The sequence below is a fragment of the Rattus norvegicus genome, chromosome 7, assembly GCF_021556685.1.
Source record: "Rattus norvegicus strain SHRSP/BbbUtx chromosome 7, alternate assembly SHRSP_T2T, whole genome shotgun sequence".
NCBI lineage: Eukaryota > Metazoa > Chordata > Mammalia > Rodentia > Muridae > Rattus > Rattus norvegicus.
Genome location: NC_141540.1, coordinates 73,598,069 through 73,618,585, shown reverse-complemented (window position 1 = coordinate 73,618,585; position 20,517 = coordinate 73,598,069).

The window sequence follows — 20,517 nt, the reverse complement described above, 5'->3', positions numbered from 1 at the left end:
CCAGTCACATCCTGTTGTTCAGTTCGCTTTTTTGACTTTATACAATCCAGGGTCTACCTACTTCAATTAACAGATCAAGAGAACCTCCTACAGACTTGCCCAGAGACCCATTTCCTAGGTGACTTTACTTTCTGTCAAGCTGACAACTAACACTAACCATTGCAGACATATATGAGCTTGCTGCTTTTCGAATCTGTGGAAGAGCATTAAGGGTTTCAGATGAGTCAGGTATTTGAACTTTGGTTTTGTGGAGTTTTGCTCCGGGTTTTGGTCATTTACAATGTTCCCTTGACCTCAGTACCTGATAACCATGTTAGCTTTTAAGATTTTTGTTATTCCTTATTTTTAAAAATGAGATCTTGAGCAGCCTAAGCTAGCTCCAACCTTGCTATGTATCCCAAAATAGTCTTCAACTCATGATCTTCCTGCCTCCCAAATTCTGGGATTATAGGAGTATGCCAAGACCCATGGCACCCATGGTTTGCTCTTAGTGAACCTGCACTGATGGCAGTGACTCTTTTCCCAGTAAAGATGGTTCAAGACATTTCCTTTTAGAAAGGGCTCTAGGTTTTATTGAGGACAAATGTCAAGTTTACTGGTCTAGTCTTCAACATCTACCCCCTGATGCTGATGTGACCCTTTCTTGTGTTTTTGAGTTTAATCCACATCACTTCTGAGATGTAGTTCATGGCAGTTACTCCACAGGAGCTCTGGGTGGTATTTAAAATGAGGTTAGGCCATCTTGGGTTTCAGTTATGTTCTACCTTTTCATGTTAAAAAGTACTGTAGGCTGAGAACATATCAAAGGAATATAAGTAAATAAGATTCATGGTCAAGGCAAATGCCAACTGTTCCTTCCCAAGTCTCAATGGAGGGTAGATCCTCCAAGATAAGGACTTGCCTAGTGTTGATGAAAGGGAAAGGACATGGTGAGGGAGGTTCTAATACAGTTTCATTGGATGATGATAACAGAACAATATGACTGGAGGCAGAGATGAAAAGAGAAAGTTACCAGAGTGAACAGAGGCCACAGCTTGTTTTAGGAGACACTATAGGGTCTATACCAGAAAGGACTAGCATGCTGAGCTCTTTCCCCAAAGACTGGATACTCATTCTCATTTTCCCTTATCTTTCAAGTATCTTTAGAAAGTCATACCTTTAGCACTTGTTTTTCACTCCTTAGCACTTTCTTGTTCTCTCTCTCTCTCTCTCTCTCTCTCTCTCTCTCTCTCTGTGTGTGTGTGTGTGTGTGTGTGTGTGTGTGTGTGTGTGTGGTGTGTTCTCATGCCACAGATGCCATGGAATATGTTAGGAGGAGGAAGTCAGATAACGACTGAGAACTGATTCGGTCCTTCTACCATGAGTGTCCTGGGGATTGAACTTTGGGCTTGGTGGTGAGTGTCTTTACCTGCTGAGCCATCTTGCTGGACCCTTTTCGCACTTTCTATATACTACAGGGCACCTCATATATGGCCATCCACAATGCTTTACTTGAAAGGTATGTCTGTGACTCTTTTGTTGGCCACTGTTCATTGTCAACCTCACCAGATTTAGAATCATCATGGAAACACAACTCAGGATATGTCTATGAGTGTGTTTCCAGAAAGGTTTAACTGAGGAAGGAAGCTTCATCTTAAATGTGGGTAGTGCCATCAAACAGTCATGGTCCCAGACTGTATAAAAAGGAGAGGGTCCCAGACTGAATAAAAAGGAGAAAGTGAACTGAGTACTAATTTCTCTCTGCTTCTTGACTGAGAGCACAATATGACTAGCCACTGTACCTTTGTCATGGTGTACTGTGTCCTCAAATACTGAGCCAAAATAACCCTCCTCCCTTACGTTACTTATCAGGATTTTGGTCAGAGCAAGAATAAAGTAACTAAGAGTATCCTCATCTGTATACACTTGTTTCTGCACATTACCTTTAAAGTTTGGAATCCCTGATTACAGAAGCCCTAAGAGAAAGATCTGGGTCCTGGAGCTGAGAACTGTGCAGGATGAGGAAGAGGGAAAGGCATCTGATTGAAAAGACAGTGACTCCCAATGCACAAACAACAGAAGATCATCTTTGGCAACTGTAGATGAACACCACACACAGGGTAGGAACCCAAGTAGTAGAGGTGGGAGCAAACCCTATCTCTGGCATAGCCAGATCTGGCCAAGTGTTTTAATGATTCTAAGCCTCCAAATCTTGGAAATGTATGTTCACTCATAGGCCTACCCAGAGTCCTTTCCTCTCCCAGACTTTTCCATTGGCTCCTTTTTCTTTTGTTCCTATGGACTCTTTTCTGCAGGACTTTGCACCACCCAGGCTAATTCCTCCTCTTCCTTGAACCTTTGGAACCAGAAACTGTTCAACTGGCAGGACATCTGAGAGTGACTTTCCTTGGGTGGGAAAAGGAGTGAAAATGTGTGATTCTGTTTCAATTCCTCAGCCTTCTTTTAATACAACCTAACCCTCTGATTCCTATTGTTGTGAAAGAATCGTAGCTCTTGTCCAGACAGACCATGCCAAGCCAATAACGGTCCCATATGGAAGAGGTTTTTTGGGGACAACAGAGACAAGAGGGGGGGAGAGAGAAAAGAGAGAAAAAAGAAGAGAAATGGGACAGAAAAGGTCTGCCTTTTATTTAAACTGTGATGTAACTGCTCCCAGGTAAAGGTGGGAGCTGAACCAAATGTATGCTGGGAATATATGGCCATTGCCATGGCAACAAATGTGTAGATCCCTGTCGCCAGCAGGTGACCGGGTGACATCACTGCTGGAGCCAAAGTGGTTCCTGATAGCAACATACCTCCCTTTTCTTATCATAAAGAGAAGAAAGTGGGGAGAACCAACAGTGAAAGGGGAATTGGGGTGCCTTGTCTCTTAGGCTGCTTCCTGTTGTCTTGGGGCATCATCAGTTTTGGAGTGTAGCTGACGTTCACCATCAAGGTCCACTTGGTAAACGTTCCTATCAGGCTCCTCTGTGGACAGTGGCTGGTAATCCTATAACAGGAACTGATTAATAGTTTGGGTAGAAAAAAATTTTTAATCTGTCGTTGAAGAAATGTAGAAACAAGATTAATGAGGCAGGGAATTAATAGTAATCCCAGGAAGAAGACTAGGAAAGGTATTATAAAAGGGAGCAGCCACTTCCGTATAGGGTTTTCAAAAATCCAAGAATTGGAGGCCTCACATTCCTTGAAATTCTGTATGTCTGATTGTAGCTCACTATCCCAGCATTCTTCTTGGAGGAATAGGCAAAGACCACCTTCTTTAGCTGTCAGGACATCCAGACCCTGTTGGTTCTGAAGCACACAGCTACGAAAGAATCGATCTGTTTCTGGACAGTAAGCATGGTTTCAGACATTTTTTTGAAAACCATTATCAATCTCGGGAGTGAACTTATGATACTGGGTCACAGAAGTAGTTATCTCTGCAATCCCAGTGCCAGCACCAATGACTATTCCCAAGCAACCAAGAGTGGCATGAACTGAACTTATTTTGGGCAGCTTCATACCTACAACTGGGATTGGCAGGGTCTCGTTTCCCTGGATTACTCCTAGTTCAGGGAAAAGGATCACCAATGTGCAAACTCCTGACGAGCTGGCAGGTAGGCAGTGATATACCTGAGTGCCACAAAGGATTGACTTGTTTTGGACTGCAGGGCATTGTGACAGAGATGAGGTATCAAAGGTTGTGGTTCCATTGCAGTCTAGAGAGCCTAGTGTTCCTACAGATCATGTCCTGGGTATCTTAAAACAGTTCGCCACGCCTAACGCCCTAACCCTAACCCTAACCCTAAAAGAGGGATAGAGAAAAGGTATGGAGCCATGGTGACATCAGAGTCAGGGCAGCTGACAAAATGTGAATTAAGGTTACTTGGTAGCATTACCAGAGAGGTTGTAAGTGGCAGTTGTGAGCTAGTTCCAAAGGGTACATGTAAACAGCAATCTTTAAAGTAACCAGGTCGGGTGACATTAAGGAGTTGGTATGCTGAAGTCAGGGTATGAAGCAAAGAGCAAAATGACAAGTTAGTGCCATTTATGAGGAGTGATGTCAAAGACGTAAGGACCTCGGAGGAGTGTTTCATTACTTTCCCTACTTTTCTGATATCTAGAGGTTGGGCAAGTGAGACATACTTTCTCTGGATGCAGATAGTACTTATTGGGGACCCTGCCTGATTTTTATGGTAGAGCTTACCAACAACTCCTGTCTCCCACCTGGGATTCCATGGGTCTTGTATGTAGAAAAAGAGTGTCTTGTGTTGTTGATAGAAGAAGTGATAGGTCCATGATCCTAGCATATGTATCTGATGAGACCAATACGGGCAGGCCCCATATTCGTCTGGCCATCTTTTACAATCGTCTTTAGTCTGGTCAAAGAGAAAGCAAGTAAAGAGATCATAATATTTTGATGAGATAACCAACACAGAGATGACAGCAATTTGGATCGGTTCCTGTCATCTGACCATTGAGCAGTTTCTGGACCCTATTTGGAAAGACTGTTATCAGTGGGGGCTTCTCAAATCTCTAGATGTAAGGGCTACCCTGGATGGAAACAAATAGCAAGGGGAGGATGAGAAGCCTATGTCTAATCCAGAGGGGTTGAGCGCAGCTGATGGAGTGGAGTCTCATTTTCTAGGATTGGGGACAAGCTGGGCGGTCTCAGTGTCTTCTGGAGTTTAACAGAACGTGATTCTTAAAAGGGCCCCACCATTTAGGAAAGAGGGGTGAGGGGTGATCATCTGGAGAGGATAGAAGAACCTGATCTCCAACATTGACAGGCAGCAGATAAGGGACAGTGTGTGGCTGAGGTAGATGGTGGTCAGCAAAGTTCCATAGGAGAGAACGAAGGTGGCAAAGTATTGGGGTGAGTAGATGGTCTGGGAGCGGAGAGCATTTAGGTGAAAGACCAGGAGTTAGGACCAGACGTAGATGTCTAGCAACAGAGAGGTTCTAGATGTTCCAGACTTAGGGGTCTTTCTGAGAAGCTGGTAAAGGAAGCAACTTGTTGTGTTAGAAGGTTGACTGGCTAGAAGAAGGAGCAAAGGGACTGTTGGTGAACCTGGCTTTAGGTGAATGGGTGGAGCAAAGGAAATAGAGGCTCCCAACTTAACTAGAAGATCCCTTCCCAATAAGGGGACAGGACATGTTGGCACTACCAAAAAGGAATGGGTGAGAGGTACACCCCTTAAAATGCACCTAAGTGTTGGGGTCTGGTGAGGAAGGTAAGGTTGCTCTCCTACCCTGACAATAGAAAAACGGGAGGGGTAAATGGAAGTGGGTCCCCAAAACTCTGTCAGGACTAAATGACCCCAGTGTCCAAGTGGAAGGAGATGGGACACCCACATACCATGATGGCTACCTGGGGCTCCCTGCTGGTGATAGAAGTGGTCAGGTCAAGGGAGCTTGGGCCCCTTCAATCATCCATAGCCAAGCCTATGAGATTCGCTGGGGATGACCTAGGAGTAATGTCCATTGGTCCTGCACAACATGAAGTCAGTCGACAGCCTAATGTCCCTCCTAATGGCACCTAGGACATGGCTCCTTTGGCTTTCGGAAGTTAGGGCAAGCCCTCACCCAATGACCTTGTTGATCACATCTGTAGCAGGAGCCTGGTGGGCTCTGAGCCTTAGAAGACCAGGAGTCCAGGGCAATAGCTGGGTCTGGTCATACAGTCTTTGTTAGCATATGTTATTTTTGTTTTCAGGCCTTCTCCTCTCTCTCATGGTATACCTTGAAGGTCAGTGCCAAACATCTGTCTGTTGAATTAGGAGTCCCTTCTCTAGCTTTCTAAGTTTGGCTTTTATGTCAGGGTAGCTCTGGGGAAAGAAGTAGGTCATCAGAAGTTGCTTACCTTCTGGGTTTTCAGGGTCCAGATTAGTGTACTATAATAAAGCCTTTGTGAGGCGTTCTTAAAATTGATATGGGTTTTCCTGTTTTCCTAGATGACCTCTTGGAGTTTTTCAAAGTTTGCTGGTTTTAAAACTACCCTACAGAGACTGGCCAGGAGGCAGGTTATGAATCTATCTCTGTCTAAAATACCACTTGTGGAATTATAATTCCATCGGGGATCTTGGTCAGGTACTACCTCAGACCCAATATTATGTTCCATCTGTCTGATGAGTCTCGTCTGCATGACTTCTTGTCTGCTCCCAAACTAGCCAGTGTTTGTCAGGAAGTAACTTATTAGTAAGGAAAGTCAAGCTGTAAGATTGAGTAATGTACTGGAACTCTTTAATAAAGGTGTGTTGGGAGCAATGCCCTTAAAACCCTCCATTATTGATGTTAATATTATAGTTAGAGTTAAGTATGACTGGGTTCATGGGAAATCCCCAGCCAGTTGCAGAAGGCTAATCTGATGGTCAGGATGCCTAGTGATATGACAAACGTGTAACCTTTCTGACATCCTGTTGATGTCAACCAATTGACTGACCACAGGAGCCTGTGTCCTTGGCCTGCATAAATGTTTCCCACTTCTCCCTCACCCCCTCTGTTAACCCTGCTATCGTATAAATTCAACCTTGGCAAAAAATAGATTTTTCGCCTTGATCAGACTCTTGTCTTGGTGTCCTTCTTTGTATCTCTTGTCCCCCATTCTCTCCTAAGTGGTCCCCTTAGGGACCTTAAGTGCACCTGCGGGCCGGGGCAAAGGTGGATGAGTGAGAGGAATAGGAACCCAGTCTGCTTTCTGTTTGACAACGTTAATTCAGTGACAAAGGGACATGTACCCTGACCAGCCCATCTATACTGGCTACCTCACTTAACAGAAGGACTGATGCTGGGTCGGGTGTTCCTGGTGGTGAAGGATTTCGGGGTTTGGCTGTGGCCTCGGGAGAGGTGACTGGAGGGGTGAAGCTAGGTGTCAATGCAGGGCAATTGGAGCAACTTGCAGCTGGCACAGGAGGAGGGGAGGGGTCTGGAGAGGTCAAGCAAGGAGCGCTGGGGTAGCCTGGTGAGGAGGAAAAACCAAGGAGGCAGCTTGGGTTTGGGGAGGCGGGTGTAGAAACAGGCGTGAGGAGGAAAGGTGGTTCGTTAGCTGGACTGAGGGTTATACTGTCATCTGGTGCTTGTCTCATAGCTAAAAGGAGTTGAGTGGGGCTAAAAGAAGAGCACCGAGAGGGGTTGGAGTGAAGATAGGTAAATGCTTGGGCATGGAGGACCTCTTCCCATTTACCAGACTGCTGGTAATAAGTAAGACAATTGGATCTAGTGTGCCATTAAGCGGCCATCTGGAGCCATTGTCTAGAGGGTACTGAATCCAGAGCTTATTGCAGAGGTGTACAAGCTTTGATACCCTCAAGTCGGGCGTTAACTTTAGAGATTTGAGAATTTCCAGGAGACATCCCAGTGGAGATGCTGGAGTATGTGTGAAGGCATACATACCCATGGGGAAGGGTATTGAATTATTCCTACCTGTGTCCCGGGAATAATCTCAACACCCAAAATGTCTGCCAGGCTAGATGTCTAAGTCATCACTAAGTCATCTAGAGGCCATTTACGGTGAGTTCCAGACTCACCAGCAAGCGTCTCTACCCAGGCCTGGGAGTTTCTAACCAGTTGCAAGAGCCTGGAAGCAGGAGGGGATGGACAGTCCTTTTGAGGGAATATTCACCCAAGGGTCAAAGTCTTATGGTGTCTGTCAGCTAGGAGGCTGGTCATAAGGACTGTGGCTGTGAATCGTCAACCCCTTTATTCCATAAAGGCTAACCGGGCCCTAACTGGGAAATCAGGGGTCCTCCTTGCCAAACTAGACCTTACCAATCTGCCGGTGTTTGTGCGAGAATTTTAGTGATCTGGTAGCAGGAATGGTTGGTGTGGGTCCCTCTAAGTAACCCATGTAGCAAGAGCTAGCATCACGTTGTGGGCCATAGTGAGCAGTAGCTCACGAAGGTAGAAGTCTATATGTCCCCTGGCTGCAGCAGCAACTCACATAGTGGAAGTCTGTGAGTTCTGCAGGAGCCAGCAGGTGGTTCTGTGGTTGAGCTGCTGAGCCATGGTAGGCTGGGCTGGCAGGGTCAGGAAGACTCAATAGCAGCAGCGGTTGTGCCGGTACAGTGGGCGCGGTGGCGGCAGAAGCGCAGTCCCTTCCTTCTTGGCTAGGAAGAAGCTGCAACAGCGGTGGTGATCGAATTCAGGCTGTGTGATCCGATGGGAAGTGGGCAGCGGTCACGCTTCCTGTTGGCCACCCGAGTGTCGGGCCAGTCACTGGGACTTGGCACAGCTGCAAGGAGCTCCTAGTTGGGGCACCAATGTTGTGATAAAATCACAGCTAGCGTCCAGACAGACCACATCAGGTCAATAATGGTCCCAAGTGGAAGAGGTTTACTGGGGACCACAGAGATGGGGAGGAGGTCAGAAGAGAAAGGGGGGGAAGGAGGAAGGTCTGCCTTTTTAAGCTGTAAGTAATTGCTCCCACGTGAAAATGGGAGCTGAACCAAATATATGCTGGGAATATATGGCTGTTGCCATGGCAACAGATGGGCAGGTCCCTGTTGCCTGCAGGTGACCAGGTGATGTCACTGCTGGAGGTGAAAATGTTTCCTGATACCAACACCTATTAGCACAAGGAACTGGGGAGTGATGGTCTCTCCCTGAGGCCACATGAGTGATTTGTCCTTGCTCCATTACCCAAGAGAAAAGTCAGAATAGAACAGACACACTTTCGTAGATGGATGTTACACAGGAGAGTGGCTTCCTCTGGGAAACACGTAGAAAAAAAAAACAAAAAAACAAAAAAAAAAGCCAACCAAACAGAAATCTACATATTTTTTCCCTCACAGGAAAACATTTAACTCAGTGGCTCATCATTGCTTGTCTGGTAAACTTATGTAAAAAACACACTTTTGTTTAAAAGCAAAAAATAGTTCCATAAAGTAAACTGGTCCCAGCAGGAGCGTTTCAAAGATGGACGATAATTAGTTCAGGTCAGTTACAACCACCAGTGGAAGTGCCTTTTCTTTGAGTCTGTTCTCATTAAAGCAATGAGCAGCCTTGCAGCCATGCAGAATGGATGCAGCCCCTGGCATCACAGATCTTGCAGCTTAGCTGAGTTTAGGAACCCCCACTGTAGAGAGCCTTTTGGGGGCTGCTTGCTTCTAGACACTTGGTGGGAATTTGGCCAGGACAAAAGAAATAAGCTCAAGGCGGGAATCTGACTTTGGGCAAGGACTCAGGAAACAGGCCCAGATTAATAACATTTACATTCGAGTTCATGCAATGATCAGAACAGGCTGGGGGGGTGGGGGGCTCATGTGTGGCAGTCCTTTTGTTTTGGCCATCCTGACTAGCTCCTAGAAAGTTGTTTATTGCCTTGCTTGTTCCTTGACCCGGAACTGATTTTATCATTTTGCATGTACTTAAAGTAGTATAAAAGCAGACTGGAAAAAATAAACCTGCTTCAGCCTCAGAACTGGCTGGGGTCATGCTACAGTGTTGTCTAATTGTCTTTTTCCTTTGAATCCTCACTCCTGCCCTGGAGAACCTGTTGACTGACCGAGCTGGCTTGATCACCCCATCATGATCCCCATTTGAAAACCAGAATGGTTATTGGTCCCATCAGGAAGGGAGAGCTTCTGTGGGAGTAGAAATGCTACATAAACTGTCAGGTCTGATGATTTGGGTCCTGCCAGCTCACAGGGACGGAATAATAAAATTAGGAACTGGGAGCCCACAGGAGCAGAATATTTCAGTTCTGCTTTGGGTAACTGGCAAATTATTTACAAGTCACATCCGCTTGCCAACAAGCGGCACAGAAGGGAGAAGGTGACAGATCTGCAGGCAGACCAATAGGGAGGAAAGGGACTGAAGGTCCTACCTTTTTCTCTTGGAAGCAGCCCTTACAGGACTTTCTTGGATTGAGTAAATCCTGGCAATGATAGGTAGATACTAAAATCCCAAGTGAGGTCCCCAAGGAGAAAGAGGGTGTTTGAATGGCAGAGTTGGCTCCCTAAGCTGTCAGGGCTTAGGTCAGCTGGGAAGAGCAGACCATTTTGATGCCTCCTGCTGTGCCAGCAGGGATGGGAGCACCTCAGAGTGGGAACCATGTTGATAAGACTAGCTGGGTTGCCGGCCTTGGGGAACAGGAAATCCTACCCATATCCATTTCTCCAGGAAATTTGGGTAGGCCAGAAGGCTCAGAGGACAGCAGAATACTACAGTTCATGTGGACAAGGTACCTTGAAATCTGTACAATTTATGGGATAAAAAGTATAGCTTGATTGATCTCTAAACAGGTGAAGTTACTCTGGTTGGTAGAGGGCGGTTTCCTGTAAAGTTAATGAAATCGCTGCTTTAAGTCCCTTCCTTTGGCATGGGGCTTTTCCAAGGCTCTTGGGTTAGCCTAACAAATCAGGCCACATGGCATCACTTTTTGTGAAACATTATGACTAAGAGCTTTTAAAATTATTTTTCATAGACAAGATCTCAAGCTTATAAATCCCAAGTAGGAGCCGCACAAAGTCTGGATTTTTCAGTGACATAAGGGAGAGACTCAGAGCCTTCTTTGGGATCTGGCAAAAATATCCCTACAGGTATGGGGGAAGAGGGGATGCTTCAAGTCCTGAAGACTGACCAGGAGTCTTCAGTTATTTTCAAAGGATACTTTGTGTGGGACCCTCCTGGGCCCCTCAAGTGGTTACCCCCTGCTGAGCCTTGCTGATGCGTGTGGAAGCTTTTGTTCCCAACAAAGGAACATCCCCACCAGTCTGTTTGGCTCCCGGGCCTAACACCTAGGTGGGTACATGGTTGAGTCTATTCCTGTTTTTTGTTCCTGTTTTTATCTTGTGGGCGTAAACCTGTTTTTCCACTGAGCTTCCTGGAATTTTCCACCCCATGAACTTGAGGTATATATTCTGTGAACCTCAGTAAAGCTTTGGCATTCTCGTAGCACGAATGTCCCGAGTGCGTCTTTTTGTTAAACCCCGCAGGCCTACACCCGGTTCTCAGTCCATGACGCACGGACACTGTCAACTTTGTGGTGTTTGTGTTTCTTTTGGTTGCTGTTTATTGAACTAGGCTCTTATCATATAAGCATGGCTGCCTTGGAACTAGCAAGCGATCTGCCCCTGCCTCTTGGGTGCTGGAATTAAAGGCATCTGCCACAACATCCAACTTAAGGTATTTTCTAGTTAGCACTTAGTAAAAGACGGGCTATCAAGTTCCATGGATGATTGAACTCTAGCAGGAAAATGAAGGGAGCAAAATGGCTCTCCAAAATGTAGGATGCGGGGCTCCAGGACACATTATATGCGGCAGCTGAGGAAATGAAACCAAATTTATTGCAGGTGCTGGGCAGATAGATGTGCCTAGGCCAAAGGGCCAAGGACTTCTGCAGAATCAAAGAGAAGGAGACCATGCCTGGAAGTTTGGTAAGATAGAGCAGGTCGAGACCAGGCAACCTTGTGGGCACACACCTGAGGCTTAAGTGAATCCCAGCTCCCTGCCAGACTCCTCTTGACATGAAACATATGCCATGCTTTTCATATAAAAGAAATGTATCCTATGGTGACATCAGCTCAAAACAGAGTTCTACATGCTAATGAGGCCCGGAGGGCTTAGCCAATAAGCTTCCCTTCCCAGACACTCCTCCCTGCAAAAGGTATTTAACCTCAGACCCACCCTGAGAAGTGGGGTATGGTTTTACTCATCCACTTTGAAGAAGGCCCTTGCCTACAGAGCTGCAGCCTAATCTCCCATAGAAGGCCTCTCTGTGCTACTACTAGCCACAACAGCCACCAAGCCTGCCACCATCAAGATAAGGACAATCACTCCCGTTGGACAAGCTAGAGCTCCCCATTTCCCCTGCTCCCGAGCTAGACACTGTCCCCAGCCCTCGAGTCCCCGGCTCTGTTCTTTTCTCTTCCAAGACTCCCAGTGTCAGAGTATCCAAGAGTCAGAGTACCCCGTGGCACTGGCCTTGTCACAGGCCCGAGAACCCGAAACCAGCTCCTGCTTTCCCACATCTCAGACTGCAGACTTTCCCAGAGCAGTGCCTTGATGCTTCCCTATGGCCCAGCAGCTGCATGGGGTAAGCACAGTTAAACTCCCCACATTCTGCCTCCCCAAGCAGCCATGCTCTGCATCGGGGAAAAAACTCGGGCCTACAGAGACCAGCCTGTGTTAGTCACTATTTTCATTGCCTGCAAGTGGAAGCCAGAGAGCTACATCGAATGTCTTCCTCCATCACTCTGCACTTTTATTTTTTGAGACAGGGGCTCTTACTGATCCTATGCTTACCAATTCAGTCAGACTGACTGGACAGTGACTCTCTGTTTCCATCCCTGCAGCTATGGGGCTATCACACCCATCACCACACCTGACTTTTATTGAACTTAAGTCTTCATACACTTTACTGAAGCAAGCATCCCAACTTTCTGCCTAGTCCCAGACCACCATTGATTATGTCAATTCCCTCGATTTTAAAAGTCATTTAAAACATTTTTATGTGTATGACTGGTTTTACTGCATGTGTGTCTGCATACTACCTATGCTCCTGGTCGTCACAAAGGTCAGAAGAAGGTGCCTGATAGCCTGTAGCTGTAGTTGTAGATGATTGTGAGCCATACCATGAGGGCGCTAGGTGAATACAGATCCGCTGGAAGTGTAGTCAGTGTTCTTTACTGCTGAGCTATCACCACCATGACTTTCTGTCATTTCCCCTTTTTAAGTTCAACAAACCAAATATGGGGCTGTCATACACATTCTCTCCTATTTCTGCTGAGAATTTAGATGTAAACCAGAAGAAATTTCTAGCAGAAACACAGTGATAAATAAGGGATCCTCAGCTGAGGTGATCTGAGTGGTAAACACATTCACATCTACTTTGACATTTTGGGGAACCATGATGGTCCTTCTCCTCCATGCCTTATGTGGGTCTAGCTACCCCACACACCAGCTGAGGTTGGCATTTTATGAATCAAATGTGGCTCGAAGAAAATGATAGTCAAAAAGGCTATGTAAGTGAACCGGGCATTCTGTGGGTGAATGTGTTTGTGATTTTAAGCAGCATATTCATACCACACTGCTCTGCTGTGCGCATAATCACTGCCCACACCAAGAGAAACAGAAGCGTGTTGCCTTTTATATGTACTTTGGCAGAGACAGGCTGTGACAACAGTAGCCTGGGAAAGTTTGAGCTCTGCATGTTTTTTCAGCTTTCGCCCACTGCTGTAAACAGGGATGAGGCTGAGTCGAATGGGAAAATGGTCAATACCAGTAAAGCAACACCAGCTAGCTCAGCTTCTGTGGTCTGAGGATCCCAGAAGCAGGAATCCATGCAGGAAACAATGGCTTCCTCCCTCCTTGACTGGTCAAGGGCCACTGCTGTCCGACTTGTGAAATAACCCAGAGCTGACCCACCAGGATCCAGGACAACTTGGTGGCTGTTTTTCCTGACTGCAGTAGCAGTGTGATCCCTGAAAAGAATTTCCACCAAGAGAGGTTAAAAGAAAACTCAAAACTACTCCTGTGAAGTGAAACTTGGGAGGTGGCTAAGTATAAACACAAGGGATGAGGGTAGACTAACACAAGCTAATCCTACAAATATTAGAATGTTACTGCCACCTACTGTCCCATCTTCATCAGTGTTGAATGGTCACTTCAAAGTATTCAGTGAATTATGAAGAAGTGCTACTTTTCATTTTGAAGAAACACTATGTCAGCACAACTTTTCACTGTTCTCTGTTCTTCCCAGGAATATGGTAGGGGTCTTAGAAATCAAAGCCATTTATGAACCAATGGACTTAACAGATATTTATAGAACATTTCATCCCAAAACAAAAGGATACACCTTCTCAGCAACCTTCTCCAAAATTGACCATATAATCAGTCATAAAACGGGCCTCAAAAGATACAGAAAGATAGAAATAATCCCATGCATCCTATCAGATCACCACAGACTAAGGCTGGTCTTCAATAACAATAAAAACTACAGAAAGCCCCCACATACATGGAAGTTGAAAAACACTCTATTCAATGACAACTTGGTCAAGGAAAAAATAAAGAAATTAAACACTTCTTAGAATTTAATAAAAATGAAGATACAACATACCCAAACTTATGGGACACCATGAAAACAGTGCTGAGAGGAAAACTCATAGCTCTGACTGCCTGCAAAAAGAAACAGGAGAGAGCATACATCAGCAGCTTGACAGCACACCTAAAAGCTCTAGAACAAAAAGAAGCAACTACACCCACAAGGAGTAGAAGGCAGGAAATAATCAAACTCAGGGCTGAAATCCACCAAGTAGAAACAAAAAGGACTATACAAAGAATCAACAAAACTAAGAACTGGTTCTTTGAGAAAATCAACAAGATAAATAAACCCTGAGCCAGAAGAACCAGAGGGCACAAAGAGTGTAATCAAATTAACAAAATCAGAAATGAAAAGGGAGACATAACAACAGAATCTGAGGAAACTCAAAAAATCATCAGATCCTACAACAAAAGCCTATACTCAACAAAACTGGAAAATCTGGAGGAAATGGACAATTTTCTACACAAATACCAGGTAACAAAGTTAAATCAGGAACAGATAAACCATCTAAACAACCTCATAACTCCTAAAGAAATAGAAGAAGTTATTAAAAGTCTCCCAACTAAAAAGAGCCCATGACCAGATGGGTTCAGTGCAGAATTCTATCAGACCTTCATAGAAGACCTCATACCAATACTGTCCAAACTATTCCACAAAGTAGAAACAGATGGAGAACTACCCAATTCCTTCTAAGAAGCCACAATTACTCTCATACCTAAACCACAAAGACCCAACAAAGAAAGAAAACTTCAGACCAATTTCCCTTATAAATATCAATGCAAAAATACCCAATAAAATTCTTGCAAACAGAATCCAAGAACACATCAAAACGATCATCCATCATGATCAAGTAGGCTTCATCCCAGGGATGCAGGGATGGTTCAATATGCAGAAATCCATCAACGTAATCCACTATATAAACTAACTCAAAGATAAAAACCACATGATTATTTCATTAGATGCTGAGAAAGCATTTGACAAAATTCAACACCCCTTCATGATAAAAGTCCTGGAAAGAATAGGAATTCAAGGCCCATACCTAAACATAGTAAAAGCCATATACAGCAAACCAGTTGCTAACATTAAACAAAATGGAGAGAAACTTGAAGCAATCCCACTAAAATCAGGGACTAGACAAGGCTGCCCACTCTCTCCCTACTTATTCAATATAGTTCTTGAAGTCCTAGCCAGAGCAATCAGACAATGAAAGGAGGTGAAAAGGATACAAATTGGAAAGGAAAAAGTTAAAATATCACTATTTGCAGATGATATCATAGTATACTTAAGTGACCCCAAAAGTTCCACCAGAGAACTACTAAAGCTGATAAACAACTTTAGCAAAGTGGTTGGGTATAAAATTAACTCAAACAAATCAGTTGCCTTCCTCTACTCAAAGGATAAACAGGCTGAGAAAAAAAGTAGGGAAATGGCACCCTTCACAATAGTCCAAAATGACATAAAATACCTTGGTGTGACTTTAACCAACCAAGTTAAAGATCTGTATGATAAGAACTTCAAGTCACTGAAGAAAAAAATTGAAGATCGAAGAAGATAGAAAGGCCTCCCATGCTCATGGATTAGCAGGATTAATATAGTAAAAATGGCAATTTTGCCAAAAGCAATCTACAGATTCAATGCAATCCCCATCAAAATGCCAATTCAATTCTTCATAGAGTTAGAAGGAGCAATTTGCAAATTCATCTGGAAAACAAAAAACCCAGGATAGCGAAAACTATCCTCAACAACAAAAGAACTTCTGGGGGAAATCACCATCCCTGACTTCAAGCAGTATTACAGAGCAATAGTAATAATAAAAAAAAAAACTGTATGGTATTGGTACAGAGACAGGCAGATAGATCAGTAGAATAGAACTGAAGATCCAGAAATGAACCCATACACCTATGGTCACTTGATCAATGACAAAAGAGCTAAAACCATCCAGTTGAAAAAAGATAGCATTTTCAACAAATGGTGCTGGTTCAACTGGAGGTCAGCATGTAGAAGAATGAAGATCAATCCATTTTTATCGCCCTGATAAAAATGGATTACGTCCATTACAAAGGTTATGTCCAAGTGGATCAAGGACCTCCACATCAAACCAGAAACTCTAATAAAAGAAAAAGTTGGGAAGAATCTTGGTCACAAGAGCACTGAGGAAAATTTCCTGAACAAAACACCAATGGCTTATACTTTAAGATCAAGAATCAACAAATGGGACCTCATAAAACTGCAAACACTGTCCTTAGGACAAAAAGGCAACCAACAGATTGGGAAAAGATCTTTACGAATCCTACACCTGAGAGAGGGCTAATATCCAAAATATACAAAGAACTCAAGAAGTTAAACTCCAGAGAGCCAAATAACCCTATTAAAAAATGGGGTACAGAGCTAAACAAAGAATTCTCAGTTGAGGAATATCGAATGGCTGGGAAGTACACACACACACACACACACACACACACACACACACACACACACACACAGCCACCAAAACTAGATAAGATTGATGAAGCTAAGAAGTGCATGCTGACAGGAACCGGATTTAGATGTCTCCTGAGAGACACAGCCAGAGCATGTCAAATATAGAGGCGAATGCTAGCAGTATACTGAACTGAGAACGGAACCCCCATTGGAGGAATTAGAGAAAAGATTTAAAGAGCTGAAGGGGCTTGCAACCCCATAAGAACAACTATGCCAACCAACCAGAGCTCCCAGGGACTAAACCACCACCCAAAGAGTATACATGAACTGACCCATGGCTCCAACTGGATATGTAGCAGAAGATGGCTTTGTTGGGCACCAGTGGAAGGAGAAGCCCTTGATCCTGCCCAAGTTAGACCCCCAGTGTAGGGGAATGTGGGTGGGCAAGGTGGGGTTGAATGGGGCGGGGAACACCCTTATAGAAGAAGGGGAGGTAGATGAGATAGGGAGCTTATGGCCGGAAAACCAGGAAAGGGAATAACACATGAAATGTAAATTTAAAACTATCCAATTAAAAAAGAAAAGAAACTAAAGCCATATACACTCCTAATTTAAAAAAAAAAAATAACTCACTCAGCCATCCCATTACTGCTGACTATAAAAATTGTTATGATGGCAAATCACATTCCTGTAGGCAGAGGGAGCTACTAGCACCAACAAATTGGCTTGGGGGTGGACAGGATTCCCGCAGAGAGGTAGAGTTTTGTTTCTAGAAAATCTTAGCCTGTTTCAGACCACATACACAAATGGCTAGAAAAGCTGTAGGCAGACCCTAACTGCTAGGACTAGTCATTTCTCTTGTAGCAGACGTATGGAGAGTGGGTTGGCAAACAAGGCCCTGAGATCTGAATCTCTTTGAAGAGGAGGTATACATAAACAGTGATTGCCCAAAGTCTGACTGTCCACCAGCCACCTGCTAGCCGTGGAAGCTGTATAGGAGGGCTGTGGGTGGAGGTACAGAGGCTCTGTCAGGGGATGCAGAACAGGACAGGAACATAAGCATTATGTCCAGACACTCTAAGAAGAGCCTTGGGTTGACCTAACAGCTTCTTCTTGACCTAGTGCCTAGGGCCTAGTGGTCAACTGTTCCATGCCATCTTATCCAAGAAAAAAGCGAGCGAACTGACAGGACTCACAGAGCATTCATACATGTGAACATCTGGGACAGTCTTTCCTCTGGAATTAAGATATTGCTCTGGCACTTGGTACAAAAGTGAAGCCTTGTGTTTTGAGGGCTGCTGGGAATATAGGGTCTCAGAGAGCTACATGCAGACTTGTTTCAGAGGTTCCAAGTGCCATTGTCTTGAAACCTTGTTCTCTACGGCACTATAAAAACCTCATTCTCTTGCAGCTGATCTAGGTATTTCCACTCTAGGAGAAGATACAGGATCCTAAATAACCACGCAAGCCAGAGACCTCACTCTTGCCAGGTTGGACCTGTCTAGAATGAACCTTGTCAGCATGCGATATACAGACCAATCAGACCTGTAAGAGCAAATGAGTAGCCCGTGGTTATAACAGTCAGCCAAGTCAGAGGTGCTGTACACACTTCTACCAGGGGAGCATTCTGTCATTCTGCCTGCAATTTGACCCTGTAATTAAGAATATTATGTGTAATTTACATATAACGATACAATCTTTTGGTTCTTTTATATGAGATTTTGAGAAATCACTTTTTTTTTAATGGCAGACGAACCTCATTTCTTGTGGTTTGTAGAACCAGAGAGTTCTCTTTTCAGCATGTAGAAAGCGGAGAGGGCTCTCTACCCTGGAACGTGAATGCCTAGCTACTAGGACCATTGGAGCATACAATATACAGACCCTGACAGTTTCAATGTCATCAGAACATTCCAGTAGCAAAGAAAATGCAGTAATTAACATATAGTCATATACAAAATATAAGCATGAGTCCAGATACCTAAAGAGGCCCTCTAGCTGTTGACTCAGCAGGGCAAGCAAAATCTTCTAGCAAATTATATTTTCTCAGTAAGTTCCTGTCCTTAGGCTCTGGTAGAAAGGATGTGCTAACACCCTCTTCTATGTACTAAGAGAGCAGTCATGCAGCAGGCCTGGAAGTCTTCTCTCCTATGGCTGTGGGCAGGAAGCTAGCCTGACATCCACTTCTCTAGCTAGTCAGGTACACTGTACATAAAAGCCCGCTTTCGGCATGAATAATTAAGTACCAGATTATAAAGAGCTGTAAGCTAAGCCAAGCCACATGAAGCCTCAATGGGACCTAAACTGTGGCAAACCTTTGAACAGTGTGGGACTGTGACAAGACACATCACCTCAGAGGTCAAGAAGCTTCAAGCACGTGAGGTGGTATATGCCTATCATCACAGCACTCAGTAGGCTGAAACAGGAAGACATCTGTGAACTCACAGCCAGCCTGGGCTACATGGAAAACGCTTGGGGTTTTGTTGTTCATTGTTTTCATGTCTTTTAAATATATCCGGCACATTGAAAGAAAACAGCAAGTAGACGAAGTCCAAGATGAAATTTCTAAAGTGGATCAAAGGCATTCTTAGTGGACATCAGAGAGAAGAAAGAGCTTTTACCACTCAGCATGCCTTCAAGCTAAACAATTCAAGCCCAGCTATTTCTCCCTTCTTCTGCAGACATCAGTAATTGCTCCTTTAAATTATCTGGGAAGAGAAAGGAAGCCATGAGGGTAAGAGGGGAGGCAAAAGGGAATAATGGGGGGTATAACCTATGTACGCTGTATACATACATGAAAATGTCACAATGAAGCACATTATTTCGTACAATCCATGTATGCTAACAAAATTAAGTTCACAGAAGACAGCAAAATTTAAAAGCCGTGTTTATTTACTGCATCAAAGTCCAAAGTCTGATTAAAATATATTATAATCTTTACCTGTGACCATCTTATCATCGGGTTTAGAACAGAAGGTGATAAAGGGAGATGTGAAAATCAATTAATTATGGATGAGCAGTAAGACTGTGGCCTACCAGTATCAGCCATTCCAATACTGACTGCAAAGAACCAAATCTTAAATATAGTCATGGAATCATGCATGCATGTAAAGAAAGGAGATGTTCCATTAGGTGCTGAGATGCAGGAACCAGAGGTCTTTTTCCATCACAGAAACGGAAAATACCTAGGTGCAAGTGTCCACTTGCTGGATTTCTAGATATTTAAGTGACACTCACCTGATAAGCAGTAGTAAGCCCAGGAGTCCCAGGACAGTCACCGAGCACAATGGGTAGGTGCCAAGCATCCAGTGTTTAGAGCATACACTACAGTCTACTCTCAAAGGCCCAATTTCTAATTTTCCATCCAGTCAGAAGCTGTTTTTCCTCTGCCCAGGCTCCCTTCTAGTCACTTTGTGAAGGCCTGGAAATGTACCATTTACCTGCAAACATTCTAGAAACCAAATTCCCAAAGGCAAGCCTTAGCAAAGTGGGTATCATTTCTTTGGATGCTCTGAGGCAAGTGATTTCTGAGTAGGGACCAAGAGAGCTGGAACTGATAGAACTAATTTTATTTTCCAGGGTGACAGCTTGATTTCCAAGTTCACTTCAGAGGCAGCTGCAGTAAAGCGAGGCATTTACTGGATGCTGAGTATCATTAACCTGCTCAGTGGGGCAGTGAACATCTGAGCATGGCCAGGAGAGCAGTGAGCAAGGCCTCTATGAATGGTGAAAGGAGCATGAAGGAAGGGAGGCCTGTAACGACCAAGGCTAACAAAAAGGAGAGAAAATCTAGCACTCAGTGCAGTCTTTCTCTCTTTGGAAGTGTCTACTCAAAATTCCCTTCCTGTTCTATACCCTGAGCAGTGGTATCTTTACAGCAATCGGCCAAGAGGATCAAGAGATGACTTACAGTCACCACTCACTACGTGGATTTCTCTGGAACATATACTCTAAACCGTCAACCTAGGATCAATGTCCAGAGATGGGCAAAATCTTAGGCCAGGACCTAAGTGGTGTGAAAGAAAATGGCAGCACAGTCATGCAAAGTTGTTGGTTTTGTTACTACAGTAGCTAAAATG